We start from the raw sequence: 15,595 nt of genomic DNA, 5'->3' as shown, positions 1-15,595 counted from the left end.
CTTAAGTCAAAATATGTTAACTTACATCAGCGTAGTTTCACTTTAATGCTAACTGTATTATTTATGGAGTTCCTTTGTAGTAGTTTTAAAATTCTATAAATGGCTGATAAGGCTTTTCTTCACACTGGTAGCTGTCATCAGTATTAAATCTCACACCAGCATCTGTAACAACTTCAAATCAGAAGACATCTGAGACAATCAAAGACACAAAATATCAACTGTTTCAAAGACAGAAACATCAACTAGTCTTTCTTCTACCATTCTCAAAAAAAAAAAAAAAAAAAAAAAAAAAAAAAAAAAAAAAGAAAAAGAACATAGAATCAGGTTTTTCTGGGCGACCTGTTGCAGTGTCTCATCATCATTAAACAATTTCCTTCTTATGTCCAGTCTAAACCTACCCTCTTTAGGTTTAAAACATTGCCCCTTAAAAAGCCTCTTATCTTTCTTGTAAGAAAATCTCACTTTTACATTGAAGGGCTGCAATATGAGCTCTCTTAACTTATTTGTGCAGGATATTATCAATTGTATGAAACCAATTCTTCCTTTTACTGGGAAGTCAGGTTGTGGACTATTGCTGAAATAGCTGAATACTGAATAACTCTTTCTGAGGGCAAATAAAAGTAATTTTTATTATTTTGTTTTCGGTTGTTAGCTACATAATTTATATTAATAAAATTTGTGATTGATGTATTAATTGGAAAAATCTTTAATGAAAAATCCTGGATTTTGCTTCTTACTCTTACCCAGCCTTTAGCTAGTGTAGAGTTCCCTTAAAAGAAGGCTTATGCCACATTTGCCTGGTTGTTGCTTTTTGAGCCTGAAATGACTTAAGATTTGGCTCCCTTGGAATTTGAGTGGGTTTTGAAAGGAGGTAACGTCACTGCACTCATTTCTTGGGAGACCTCATCCACTTTTACGCAGGCTATTTTAGCCACAGGTTTATGGTTAGGGATGTTTATGTTCATGAGGAAAGCAGCTTCTGCCAGCTGTGGGACAGTGTAATTGTTCCATAATTACTAGTTGTAAGCTCAAATTTTATATTTCAAGTGAAGCAGCGTTGAAGTTGAACAAAGGATTTTCTCATTGGTAATGTCTGTGCCTTTATTTAAGGTGTCTGTATCTTTATTAAATAGTTTTAATTATTTAGTAATTAATTAGGTTAGTCATTTTCCACTACAAAGCCTGTGGGGTTTTTTTCTGTTCTGCCTGCTTTCAAATTTTGTGTTTGCTTTTACTTTGCTGAAACTCTGTTTAGACTGATTCAACCATGAAGCTGTCTGCGTGTCCTAAAGTCAAGAGGAATTTGATTGCCATACTATTAAAGTTTAAAAATAAAAGAAAAAATGAAAGAAAATATGGTAGAACTAAATATACTAAATAAAAAAACCCCAACTGTGTACACTGGAAAATGTTTCAATGTGATGTTTTTTTAGCAGTCTGTGGTATGGCATGCGTAGTATCATTGAACATAGTGATGCAGGTTCCACTGAAACTTGTTCCTCGTTGAATTTGCAGTCTGGTTGGTGTTCTAACAAAATGATAGGAGTTAGGCATGTGCCAGGAGCAGTCTGCAGCAGGAAATCTGCAGCTGGATGAGCTGCCATGGACTGCAGACAGGTTGTTGGGGCCCTGCCAGTAAAAAGAACATAGTATCTATTTCTGTTTGTGCATCTGGATTTACTTGCTGTAAGAGCTTGGCAGTAAATCCAAACGTAACACTATAATTTTAATTATTTTCTCTTACGCTGCTTGCCTGTTGTGAGAAAAAAAATCTAGGACTGCTTTCATTAACTCCTCTTTTTCTACAGAAATGTGGTTACCAAAGTGATTTATGCTTAGATGGCAGGTGACTGCATTTGTATATATATGTAATTTTTATATGGAAATTTTTTATTTCTATCGATGTAAAATCTGAATTTTCCTAAAAGCAGACTGTTAAATTCTGTGTTGAGTATCTTGAAAACATCTGAACACCCTTTCCTTTTGGTGTACTCACAAACCCTGTGTTTCTGCTTTTGTCCTTACTCCATTTTGTTGAGACTGTACCAATAAATATTGTAGGAACTGCAATTTGTAACTCTGGTTTGGGATTTTTTCTTTTTTTTTCTTTTTTTCTTTCTTTTCTTTTTTTTCTTTTTTTTTTTCCTTTTTCTTTTTTTTATTTTTTCCTTAATTTTGGAATATTAATCATGCTGAAAGCTACGTAGAAAAGTTGCTTGTAATATTGCTTCCCACTCAGAAGCATGCTGGAAACTTGTTCTGTTCCACCTACCCAGTTTATTGAGTTTATTGTGTCCCTTCCTGCCTAATTTGTTTGTGCTTTTTTTTTTTTTTTTTTTTTTTTTTTTTGACCCAAAGGCTTAAGAAATGTCCTATTCTGGTTGACATTAGCTTTGTTTATATATTTGATTGGTGATAGTTTAATGTAGAATTCCTTCTGCAACCTGAAAATCTTTTTTGAAAGGTGACATATTTCCCTTTGGTTTCAAATTGCAGCGGCCTCTTCAGGTTGTGGATCACTGCATTAGATAGGGATGAATAAGGGATGAATACCCTTTTTTTTTTTTAGTGTAAGTAAAAAGTTTTTGCTAGTCTTATACCTGTTTTAGGGACAACAGCAGGAGTCTCACTGAATCATAAAATGAATTCTGTGACTCTCTGACTGGTTGACAACTGCATACCTATTTCCTCCTACAGAATAGCAAAAAAGAAAAAAAAAGCCACCCCAAAACACCAAACGTTCTTTCATGCCTGAGCACTCTGAAGTTCATCTGCTTAACAAACTGTGTGTCACCAACATCTGTCTTCAAAGATCTCGTCTCTTGCATGGAAATTCAGGTTGCTGATTATGAAAGAATAGGGAGGAAAAAAGCAAGCTTTTAATGCATTTAAACAACATCTTTATACTTGTTTCTATAATGTGGGTTACAGTGTTCTGCAGTGCTCCTTCTGAAGTGTTTGCTAAAACCATTGAGTTAATTAAAATTGTTTTAATCCAGTCAGGGTTGCTTCTCTAAATGAGACTGAGTGTTGATTCATCTTTAGCCCTGCTTTTGCTTGTTGTGCTTTTGTTTTCACCTGGGGCAAGTGGGATTTTATTGCATGTTCCTAGGCATGTTGTCAGGGTTTTTCTTGTGTGTGTTTTCTCTTCACCACTCCCCCCCCCCCGCCCAAGTTTTCCTGGAGCTTGATGGTTTTGGCTGTGATTTTTCTTGAGGTCTTGAGTATATTAAATCTGCAATTCAAAACTGAATTCTCGTGTTGAAAGAAGAAGCTCACATGGTTGAAACTGAAATGTGCATGTGAAATCTTTCAAATTAGAATTCTTGCCACTTGTCTAAGAAGAAAGGAAATGGAGTCACTTGGAGTCACTATTATTTTTTTATATATGTAACTAGATACAAAAATACATGAATACAGAATTCATTTTATTAAATGGGGAGATTTACCTGTAGCTTGTTGCTAGATAAAACTTTTAAACCTTTTTCTTGGAGCTGGCATCTGAGTTGATATTTATATCTGGAATGTGCAGGTATGTAACCTTCCTTGTAATTAAGTTAATGTACAAAAATATACATTAAAAATAGTTGCAGGTGTATGCATGTATGTATGTGCATGTATGTATATCTATAGTACCTGATGGGGACAAAACAAGCCGGTTGAATTGATGTGTGTTGGGTCTGTTTATGTTTTGATTATTTTATTTTTTTCCTCAATCCTGAGGCACTGAGAGAGAGTGAAAAAGACCTTGGTGAGAATGTTCTATGGTGGTTTTTTTTGTTCTCCTGATCCTGGACAAGGCTTAGTTTTCATGACCTTTTTGAATGTTGTAACCTTTTTCCATTATTTTGCCTAGTGCTGTTGCTAAATGACAACACACACTTGTAGCAGACGTTAGAATTTTCTCTTAAGTTCTGCTGTATGAGTTCAATTCATCAGTCTCTTGTATTGTGGCTGACAAGTTCCTGTATGAAGCATGTGTCACAATACTAAGTTATGAATTATCAAAGATGAAGTTTTTGTTTGTTTTTTCCCCCCCAAAAAAAACCCATTGATGAAATCACAGAAATGTAACTGCATGTTAAAATAACTCTCAGAGCTGCAATCTGGTTTAACTGCCTGATGCAGAAAGTGTTTTTTTGGTTTGTATTCAACTGCTGAAGGTGTCAAACATCCATGTATTATTTAGTCCCTTCTTAACCACAGTCCTTACAGACTTCAGTTTTAATCCTAAACTTGTTTTTTTTCCCTGTGAAGGCAAGTAAAGCTCTAACTGTAAAGAAAGCCATCATCATAGAACATTCAATGGAAATGTTCTTAAAAGCATTGGTTTCACAGAAAGTTTTGTGTTTTGTAATGCAAGTGCTACAAAATTTGTTACTTGTTAAACAATGCAAATAACTGCTTAAACAATTAAGACTAATAGTTCTTTTAGACCTGAAAAGCCAGAATTGAAACCTTGTGTATGTAAAAGGTAGTGCTGAAAAAATTTCTTTACATGTTGATAAAATCCAATGACAGAAAATATAATGTTTTTAATGTTAGGTTTATATACATATTTCACTCATAAGTTCTCTGGCCATCTTGTGCTTACCATGAGGGAAATTTGACTGAAAGTTTTTTTCAGTGAATGGAAAAATACTTACCTGTTAATTAAGCAACAAAGGGTGAAGGATTCTTGATAGTAAAAGCGAAAAAACTCCTTTTGCAGCTAAGCAGATAAACTCAGTTTTCTATCACAGATTTAAATGGAAAACTTTGATTCATCTCAGCTACTTTTTAATGATGTAATATTGGACAACATCTCAAGTAATGTATTACAGCTATAAAAAATAACATGTTGAGGTTGCCTCCACTTCCTAAAGCTAAACTCGCTAAAAATTTTTATGTACCTTTGATGTTGATTGTTTTGTTACTCTGACTTTATCACTTTATAAAAATTTTTCTTTGCTTGAAAGGGTCAGTTGCCACTCATTGTAGTGAAATGAGGCAACCAGGTGCCACTAATTACCAGGTAGTGGGCATGAGCTTGTGTTAAGCCCACCTGTGCCTGGTTAGGGCGGGCCCCAACTGCGCATGAGCAGGATTAGGGGGCCAATAAAAGGTGAGGCTTGAAGCACAGGCTCAGCTCATTCCTGAGCAAGCCAGCAGAGAGGTTGGTTGAATCCAGAGCAGTAGCACCGAGGCAGGCTGATCAACCCTGAGGGCAACAGACTCAGAGCACTAGAGCACTATTTGTGCACTCCTGCTGGAACACCTGTTGGACCTCAGAGTGCTGTGCCCTAAGAGAGGTTCGTCTTGCAACAACTCATCATTGTGCTTGTGCCTTTACTAACCCTGTTGTCCCCCCTCTGTCTGGTTTGCTGGCACAGATTCCAAGTTCCAAACTCCATTATGCTTTACAGAAACACAAGATGGTCTTGTTCTTGCCTGGGACCTCTGCATGCTACATAATGGAAGCAACCCACTGCTTTCTGTAGGTTATCACAATGGTTTTTAGCTTGTGTTTTACCTATTTGTAGGTGCTTCTTTATATTATCGGAACTCTTGGCCTACAACGAAGTTGTCATGAGTTTGTTGTTTGAATGTACTTTGCTCCTGTTTAACATCTTTATTGATGACTTGGATGAGGGGATAGAGTGCAGTCTCAGTGAGTTTGCAGATGACACTAACCTGGGTGGAAGTGCTGATCTGCCTGAGAGTAGGGAGGCTCTGCAAAGGTATCTGGACAGGCTTGATAGGTAGGCCAAGGCCAATAGTATGAGTTTCAGTAAGGCCAAATGTCTGATCCTGCACTTTGGCCACAACCACCCCCACCAGCACTACAGGCTTGGGGAGGAGTGGCTGGAGAGCTGCCCGGCAGAGAAGGACCTGGGGGTGTTGACTGACAGCAGCTGAACCTGAGCCAGCAGTGTGCCCAGGTGGCCGAGAAACCAACATCATCCTGGCCTGTATCAGGAACAGTGTGACCAGCAGGACCTTTTGATTTTGCCCTTGTGCTCAGCCTCGGTGAGGCCATACCTTGAGCACCACAGATGAGACATCAAGGTGCTGGATAGGGTGCAGAGAAGGGCAATCAAGCTGATTAGGGGTCTGGAACAGGTCTTATGAGGATATGTTGAAGGAATTGGGGCTGTTCAACCTGGAGAGGAGGAGGTTGAGGGAAGACCTTATTGCTCTCTACAGCTCCCTGAAAGGAGGTTGTGGTGAGGCAGGTGTTGGCATCTTCTCACTAGTGACCAGTGGAGAAGAGGAAATGGGTTCAAGTTGTGCCAGGGGAGGTTCAGATTAGAAATTAGGAAAAATTGCTTCACTGAAAGTGGTGAAGCATTGGAACCGTTTGCCCAGGAAGGTGGTGGAGTCACTGTCCCCAGGGGTATTCAAAAAACAGGCAGATGGGGCTTAGTGATAAAAGTGGTGTAGGACTGAAGGTTGGACTCATTGATCCTGAACATCCTTTCCAACCATGATTCGATGATTCTAATTATACTGAAAATAATTTTTTGGTAGGTCCAAGTACATTTTTTGTAGAGTCTGAGGAACCTTATATATGAAGCTGCTATTTTAATTTATTTTTTGTCTTTCCTTTTAACTTAGCCCTCACAAACCCTCATGCTTTCTTTAAGAGCTGAGAAGGAAAGCAAGACTGATTCCTTCAGAGGGCAATTTGCAACCCCAGTCAGCTGTCTGAGATTCCCTTTGGAGGCTTGCTCTTCTAGATGAGTAGATTCTTCCTGTAGAGTCTGTCTGAGACAGATAGACTCCCATAGGGTGGCTAATAATTCTTGTTTCATGAGATGCATTCTGTTATTCTAAGTAAGTATGATGTTTCAGAAATGCAAAAGTGCATTTCTGTATCAAGCTTTGATGTTCTGATATGTTATAATTACCAAGTTGGCCCACTGTGGATATTCAGATGCTGTGCATCTTGGATTAAATTTGAAACATAATAAACAAGTTGTTATACTGCCCATTTACTGAAGAGAGAGTAAACAACAGAGGAAAATTGTGTCACTACCTGAATTTGTACATTGATAGTTGTATGTTAGTTACATACTGCAGCAAGCACATAAAATGTAATTCAGTTTAAGAAAAAAGGGGGAGTGATTGAGAGAAATTTAGTTTTCAAATCATGTAAACCCAAATATAAACCAAACCACTGTGGACTCTAAGTTAGAGCCTCAAAGGGTTTCAGAAGTGCTCTATTTACTGTCTGTTTTTTGTTATTTGGAAAGTTTGTTACTAGTTTTAGTGCCCTGAACCAGTTTGGGTTACCTGAGCCCATGGGAAAAGTTGTATTTTAATGACATGAATGGTAAAAGCTTACATGTTTCCTTTCTCCTTCTTGTGTAAGACCACTTACTAAGAATGTGTGTTGGAGTGTTTTGGTTTTTTTATTCTGTATGTGTGCACATGTAGAATAAACAGTTCCCTCCTTCTCTCCTTTTACTGTAGTCAGTTGTTAATCATTTTCATGGGTTAAAATTAAATTTAATCTAATTCGTCTTTAGAGAAAAGGGTATTCTTGGACAGACAGCAGGCAGAGATGGGTAACGTTATGCTCTTACGGTTTTAACAGAGTTGTTTCCTTTTACATAAGTCAAAAGGCATTTTTTCTGGTTTTTTTGTTTGTTTGTTTTTTAATTATCAGTGATTGTGTTATTGATGATAATTAGTACTCCTGCTGTCATTTAAGTTTGCCTTTGCTTTCCACATAAGCTGACTTAAAATTTTTCAAAGGCAAGCTTAAGCATGTGATACATAGCATTTCTAAATTAGTTGCTTGAGTTCTCTCTGAGGCTTCATTCCCACAAGCCTGCATGATTAGTTTTGTCAGTGCTGAGGAAGAGAGGCAGAATAAGAGAAATTTACAATTGGAGATTTTCTTCAAAACATCTGGGTTTCTGTAATTTCTTGTAGTGGCTTACTTTGTCCAGCTTTTTGAAAAATGTAAGACACAAATGCTTTCTGTCTGGTTGAAGTTTCTCTGCACCCTTTTGTGGGAGGACCCAATTTCATATTATCTCTAATTGCTGTTCTTCATCTGTTTTGGAGCTGCTCACCAGAATAGCTGAAGCTTGGGGTTGAATGAGACAGACAGAGTAGGCTGATTAAGGCCACTTGGTTTCTGAGTTTCTCCAAGGGTGGAGACTACACAGCCACCCTGAGGCAACCTGTTGCAGTGAAAAAGATTTTTGTTCATTTATTTCTTTCCTTTTGTTTGACTGGATTTCTTCAGGCCCCTCCTGGTAGTTTATTTCTTTGCTAGTCACCAAAATTCAGTTTAGAAGAATCATTAGGGCTTTGAGAAGCATTAACTTTTGATACGTCCATCCCTCTTTTCATCAGGCTTTGAGAAGAATCTGAGAAGTCCATTATGCTTTCCTGGCTCCAGCAGGATCCATTGGCAGGACTCTGGGAATGCGGGAGACAGCTTGTTCTCTCTTGAAGTACCTGTATATGTTGACTGGTGATACAGGCTTAGCTGTAGTTATGTTTTACACTGTTTCAAGTGGCAGAAGCCATGGAAGACAAATTTAGCTTCAGTGGCCAAATGTTGTGATTCGTTTTTTCCTATTTCTTTTTGTTTCCAAAAATACAAAATTCTTCAAGAATTTCTTTTTGTTTCCAAAATACTTTTCAGCATTACTGATTAAAATCTGGCATAATTAAAAAAAAAAAAAAAGTAACAAAATGTGGACATAGAGAGGTTAGCACATCTCATATTTTTTTTATACTATGAATGCATCATGCAGGCCAGTCCTTCACCTGTTGAGGTCCCTGCTACTACCTGGTAGTACTTGATGCAGGATGAATTTTGTACCTCACTTCTACTGTGCACACAGCTTGGTGTGTACCTCTCTTGGCCCAGCCAAGGGTTTAGGTGGAGGAAGGAGACAGGACAACTTAAACTGCAGTAGAAGTATTTCTGGAGGTGTGTAATGCACAAGTTCCAAAAACGTGGTGAGGCTGAAAAAAATGATTGTTTTTAGCTGGATCATATTTCCAACTGACTTCACTGGAAAACAGAGCAGAAACTTGTGCCAATTTGTTGTAATTGGCATAGCAGAACTCCAGCCAACTGCTTAGCAGCACATTATTTAATCCTGATGATTGGGGCCCAAGACTTATTTTTAATGAAAGGCATCATCTCATCTCACTTTTTAGAAATCTGATTTGTTTCATCTCTATTAGATGGTGAAAGTAAAATAGGTTGACCAGATGCCTGTATGGATCTTTTGCTTGCTTAAAGAGAGCTTCAGAAAGGAGGATTACTAGACAGAAGTCTGATCATTCTCACAGCTGCCTTAAATACTCTGGTCACTGAATGTGTCAGGTATAAAACTGTATAACATTGCATATGAATAATTTTAAATGTTGATGTAAGTTACTCTTCAAAAGAAATAATGTGAATTTATTCACTGTTTAACATATGCATCTAAATGGGTAGGGAAAGGGTTAGGTAGCTTTGCACAGCTGAAACTGAGACACAGCACAATCCAGCCACTGTGTTGCTGTTGAGAAATGAAAGGACTGTATTAACCTAATCATATTTCTGCACAACATTGTGCATCTCCTGCCATGCAGCATACTTTAGAGTTTGTGATACACTGATAGGATATAGCTAGTTATAAACCTGAGGATTCCTTACAGGCTCAGTAAGACACTTCTTATAGGCACTATATGTCTAAAATTATTTTGGTAGGGAAGTACGAAGAGCATGATAATTGATAGTCCAGAACCTGGCAGCTAGAGTAGTTCCTTAATACTGACCTGCAAGGATATGTACTGCAAAACTGGTACAGACTTCAAAAAGTTGTTAAATAGCTATCTAATTAAGAATAAGGTACCTGAACACCATATTGTAAAAAATATTTAATTCTGCCTGAGGTCTGGATGCTGACGGTGTTCCTGTTCTATGGAACCCTGAGATTCTCACTGGTAGGACTTATGTACCCCAATATCTCTTGGATTGATAATGCTGCTAGCAAGTCTGCACTGCACTTGCATATAAAGGTCACTGGCTAACAATGTTATTCTGCATGATGTCTGGTTTTAGTCTACTTTATTTTATGCTTGTGAACCAAATATAATAGAAATGCAACGAGAGAGTATATAGTCATTTGCTCTTTGAGCTGATGACTTGAAGTCATCTGTTTTTAGAATTCACACCAACATTTCTCAACACGTGATCTTGTTTTTTTTTTCCTTTTCCATATGTCAGCTTGCTTTCTTGTAAAATTTAGAAGGTTCGTATAAGGTTAGAAGAGTTGGATTTGGCACTCTGGATTCGGCTTTTGTGGATAAAGTAAAAGTTCACTGATTTGTCTTCCAGTCTTTATATTGCTATGCTTTTTTTCAAGATCTGCAAATTGATGTATTTTTTCCCTCCTATGGTTTTCGTTATATACAATATGAATATTTATTCAATCTTTTTTTGTGTGTAAAATACCAGTACTTCGGAAGAAGATTTTTTTCAACTATTGTTTTTTTTCGTGCCCTATGGGAAAAACTGATGCTAGTGGGTTTGTTTATTTATTGTTGTTTTAACCTTTCAGATTTGTTTTAACTGTGCTTTTTACTAAACTGCTTGTTTGATTTCATAATATGTACTAATTCTAAAAGCTGTTTTAGATGCTTAGTTGTTTAAGACACAAGCTGTTGTGAGGAGAAGCGATTACTGTTCCTTCCTTTGTACACTTGAGGATGAATGGCTTGCAGGACTTTGATCTCAAGTATGGAACAACAGTTTTGTCTATAAGTAATTGAAAGCTATTTTAAAACAATATATCCAGCAGAGAATCAGATGTGTTATTAGGGGTGCCAACCTGTCATGTTCAGAATGTATTGAAGTGTAAGATTCTGCATTTTATCTGCAAAATCTTTGCATAGTGTTTTTAAACACCTTAAAAAATACAGATATTTTGGAATTGGGTAAAAAATACTCCTGAAAGAAAAAGATCTGGAAGATACCTCCAGGATATATTTTTGAAAAACTTGTGCTTATGGATTCATTTCAAAAGTGCTCATGAAAAATTCATCTTGGAGAAGGGGGAAATAGAGGTAGAAATATCTGTTTCATCTGAATTCTGTTAAATTGCATGCAGGGCATCCTATTTCAGAAACCCAATTCCCAAAATAATTTTGAAATATAGGCAGAAGATAGAAAAAAAAAAAAGAGCAGTAAGTGAATATAGTCTTGGGACTGCACAGTGACAGGGACAGTCACCAGGGACTGGTATTAACTTGTAATGCTTATTTCTGTTTGAAAATTTTCTGCCTATTTATAGTAATGAGAAACCTAAGCTTTATGGTGGCCACTGGACATAAGGACCTACATTTCATCTCGTGCAGTTTCAAAGCTGCATCAGTTCTTGGAACACATGAACTATTGAATTTGAAGAAAGAGGAACAGGTTCAGGGTTCTTGGGTGAGCAAATGGAAGTCATTTATGAGCAGCATCGCTGCCAGTGATACATTTGAAGGTAGATGCTAATTTGCTGCATACTGTGCTTAATCTGCCAAGTACATAACTTGATTAGTGAGTTATCATCAGTTCAAGTGGATTGCCTTATTAAATACATGGATGGACTATAGTGAATCCTGGGACCACTTGCTGTACCTTTGTGTCTTCAAGACTTGACCAGTCAGAAGCTCTAAGTTTTATTGGTTTTGGGGTTTTTTGTGGTTTTTTTTTTTAAATTTTTTTGTTGATTTTGGGGTTTTTTTTGTGGGTGAATTTGGAGTACAATTGCATCTCACAAGGACCATAGTACCCTTCATAAAATTATAGTGTTCTGTAGCCAGCACTATGATTTTTCCCTTTGGTTCAATGTTAACATTGGAAAACATGTGGCACTGCAGTTCATTTTACATCATGACATTCCTTCAGTAGAGGGAAAGAAATGAAGCATGTTAGCTGATCAGTAGATGACTATTTGAATGAGAGTCTCTGTGTTGTGGATATAATTCTGGATATGATGATGTGGAATTTTTCATGGTTCTAAATCTGAGCTTTGACAATATGAGCCTTGTATAATTTTTTCAAAGAGTTGTTAAAACTGAACCTGAACAGCAATATTCAACTACTGAAAACTTTGCATTTACCAGAAATATATGGAAATAGAGTATCAGGCAGGATGCCAACTGCCACTTCATAAAATATCAGACTACCAGTGCAGTTGAATTTACAAAATTCCTTAACAGAAATCTTTTTATGGGTATTCCAGCAGAACGCTTTCTTCTATGGGTGTTATTCTCAGTAGGTTTAATGGCAATGAATATTCAGTGCTGATGCTGTCTACCATGATCTTGAAAGAGAAAAAATTACCAAATTCCACATCATGGAATCACAGAGTAGCTGAGATTAGAAGGGGCCTCTGGAGATACCTGGTCCACCCTTTCCTCAAGTCTGGGTCAACTGCAGCAGATTTCCCAAGACAATGTAATATCTCCAAGGATGGAGACTCAACAGACTTGCTGGGCATTCTGTTTCTGAGGTGTTTGGCCTTGGTGGCGGTGAAAAAAGTGCTATCTGATGTTCAAGTGGAATTGGGCTGCAGATCTTAACCCTCTGAGCCTGGCAGCTCATCCACTTTTCAGACACCCTTCTGTCTACTTATCTATTTGTATTTAACAGTTTGCCTGTGAGGGTGTTCTGGGAGACAGTGCTGAAAGCCTTGCTGAAGTCAAGAGAAACAACATTTACTTCTTTCCCCTCATCTATATTGCCAGTCATTTTGTTGTAGAAGGCTATCACGTTAGTCAAGTATTTCTTCATAAATGCATGCTGACTGTTTCACAGAATCACACCATTATTGAGGTTGAAAAAACCCTCTAAGATCACCGAGTCCAGCCTATGACCTAACACCACCACCCTGGCTAGACCATGGCCTAAGTGTCAGATCCAGCTTTTTCTTAGACACCTCCAGGGATGGTAACTCCACTGCTTCCCTGGTCAGTCTATTCCAGTGCCTGATCTCCCTCTCCGTGAGGAATTGCTTTCTGATATCCAGCCTAAACCTCTCCTGGAGCAGCTTCAGGCCATGGCCTCTCATCCTGTCACTCGTTGGGGGAAGAGCCCGACTCCCTCCTGACTACAGCCTCCCTTCAGGTAGTTGCAGAGCATGATAAGGTCCCCCTTGAGTCTCCTCTTCTTCAGGCTTTAGCCTGAAGGTTTACAACCCCAGCTCCCATAGCCTCTCCTTTTAAGACTTTCCGCCTAGTCCCTTCACCAACCTCATTGCTCTCGTCTGGATCCACTCCAGCCCCTCAGTCTCCTTGAAGCGAGGGGCCCAGCGCTGTGCACAGTACTCGAGGTGAGGCCTCACCAGTGCTGAGTACAGGGGGGGAATGGCATTCCCAGTCCTGCTGGCCGCACTGTTCCTGATAGAAGCCAGGATGCCTGTATCCTGGCCTTCCAGGCCACCGGGGCTCACTGCTGTCACAGACTGATTTCCCATTACCTTCCTCTCTTTTGCATACTTCAAAATTGTTTCCAGGATCATTCTCTTCATCACGTTCCTAGAAACTGAGATGAAATTGACAAGCCGATAGTTCTTTGTATTCTTCTTGTCCTTCCCCAAAACAGGAATAGTGTTTACTTACTTACAACCTTTGTGAACCATGTTTGCTTTCTTACAGTCTTTTTGAACCTCCCTTGATGGTCATGACTTTTCAAACGTAATCTGAGAGTGAGCTTTCATTGATACTGGCCAGTTCCCTCAGCACTCATGGAAGCATCATCACGTAAACTTAAGTATGCCTAGATTGTTTAAGTCTTCCTTAACTTGATTGTCCTCCAAGGGTAAATGTTCCTTGCTCTAGAAAAGCATGAAAGAGCCATAAAGCAGCTGCTTTCTACATTTTCAGCAAAGCTGGGATCGGTAACCCTGTGGTTGACCATTGTATTGGTGGAGTGTGGAATGGCAGCATTTGCACTGACAGCAGCGCGTCAAGCATATTTACTCATCTCTCATTATCTTGCATACCCATCCCAAATTACTTGCAGTTATTTGTATTTGGGGGAAAAAATGGAAATTTGTGTGAAGTGAAAGCTTTGCCATTCAGTCTGGACTGCCTGCATGTTCTGTGGTCATACTAGTTTCAAATATCCACTTAGATGGGAGGCTGTACTTTAATTGAAATGAGGCAAAATAGTAGTTTTAGTTATGGTGATTAAAAATGTTTTCTTTAGGATATTGTCAAATCCTAATGTCGAGACTTTTATGATTATTTTAAATCTCTATTGAAAACTTACTCTAGTAAAGTCAATAGTTAAGCATGAAAATTCACTGTTTCACATTGTGAAATAGAAAGTAGTCACAGCTAAGGCTGGTTACCAAATGAATGATGTTGAATTCACTGGAGAACAGTTTTCTCTCTTTAGTTGCTAAGACAGTAATGAGCTCTCAGAAATGAAATAATAGTCTTAGAACTTGGCTGGTCTGAACTGTGCATTCTTTATACTTACATTGACAAATCTGGGAGCTGTACTGGGCAGTAACTTGCCTGCCTCAATCAAGGTAAAAATGTGCACAAATAGAAGGTTTGGATTAAATTAACAGTAGAGACTGTTCAGTTTAATAGCTGGTCCATCTGATATTTGATGAAATTTGATGCATAATGTAAGCTAAAGTAGGATTTTCATGAGGTATCATGAATTTTGGTTCCACAGGTGCTCTCTGCCGGAGCGTTAGATGAGTCCAAATATCATGGCTGTTTGAGCAAGCTACTTCAGTGGGCATAAAAGCAGAAGTTGCTTATCTATATGTTCCCTTTCTTGAAAAATAGTGATAGTAAACTTAAATTATTATACTTAGTTAAAATGTAATTTACTATCTGAAATTTGGCTGAACTCAGCTTGAAACTAAATGTGCTGTTGGTGGTTTAAAAAAAGTGACAAAAGCTGCTAAAATATTCAGCACTAAGAATATCTCTGACTACTTAGATGCTTCAGGAGCAATGGCTGAATGGGACAGTCGCAGGCACTGTAGTGCACTACAGCCTTCCTCTCTCTCCCATTAAGCTGTCAATATCATGCTTGAATGAAATGATATTTTAATTCCCTGAAAGCCTCCTCTCTGCAGCTTTAAACTTTCAGCAGATCAGAATATTAGAGGAATGCTTTTGCCTCTGCTTCAACAGTGAACTATGAATGCCACAAGACTGTGAAAGGATTCAGCCAAACTGCAGAACCTTCCTCGCCTGGCTCTCAAGCAGCCCACACTATTAGCAGCTATCTTTGTGGTGTCAGACATGCCATTAGTTAGTAGAGGGAGAGTCGTTCCACTATGCTAATTATTTCAACAAATTCTATTCTGAGTTACGTAAACACTGTAGGGTAAAGAAGTAGTAGGTATTCCAGAAATGCAGATGTGTTCCTGCACATTCATGTTTCAATGCTGACTGAAAATGACTACAGCAAGAGTATGAATTGGCCACTGCTTAGCCACATGGATGTAATTCAGCTATTTCTTCCTCAAGTCTTTCAAACTCTAGTTCATGTAATTCACTGGTCTTAGTATGAAGAGAAAGAAGTATAGATAGGCTGTAATGTAAACTTGTATCTGAGTCTGGGCTGCCCTGAAGCTTG

The 15,595-nt window shown here is 38.2% G+C and overlaps 1 protein-coding gene across 9 annotated transcripts in view; it reads left to right on the top strand.

Annotated features, from left to right (window-relative positions):
* Positions 1-15,595, top strand: part of HDAC9 (histone deacetylase 9) — a 458,285-nt gene that overhangs the window by 18,757 nt on the left and 423,933 nt on the right. The window lies entirely within an intron of this gene.

Source organism: Heliangelus exortis, chromosome 2 (assembly GCF_036169615.1).
Source record: "Heliangelus exortis chromosome 2, bHelExo1.hap1, whole genome shotgun sequence".
Lineage (NCBI taxonomy): Eukaryota > Metazoa > Chordata > Aves > Apodiformes > Trochilidae > Heliangelus > Heliangelus exortis.
The sequence above is the reverse complement of the archived record's forward strand: the minus strand, read 5'-3'. Positions and strand labels throughout refer to the sequence as shown.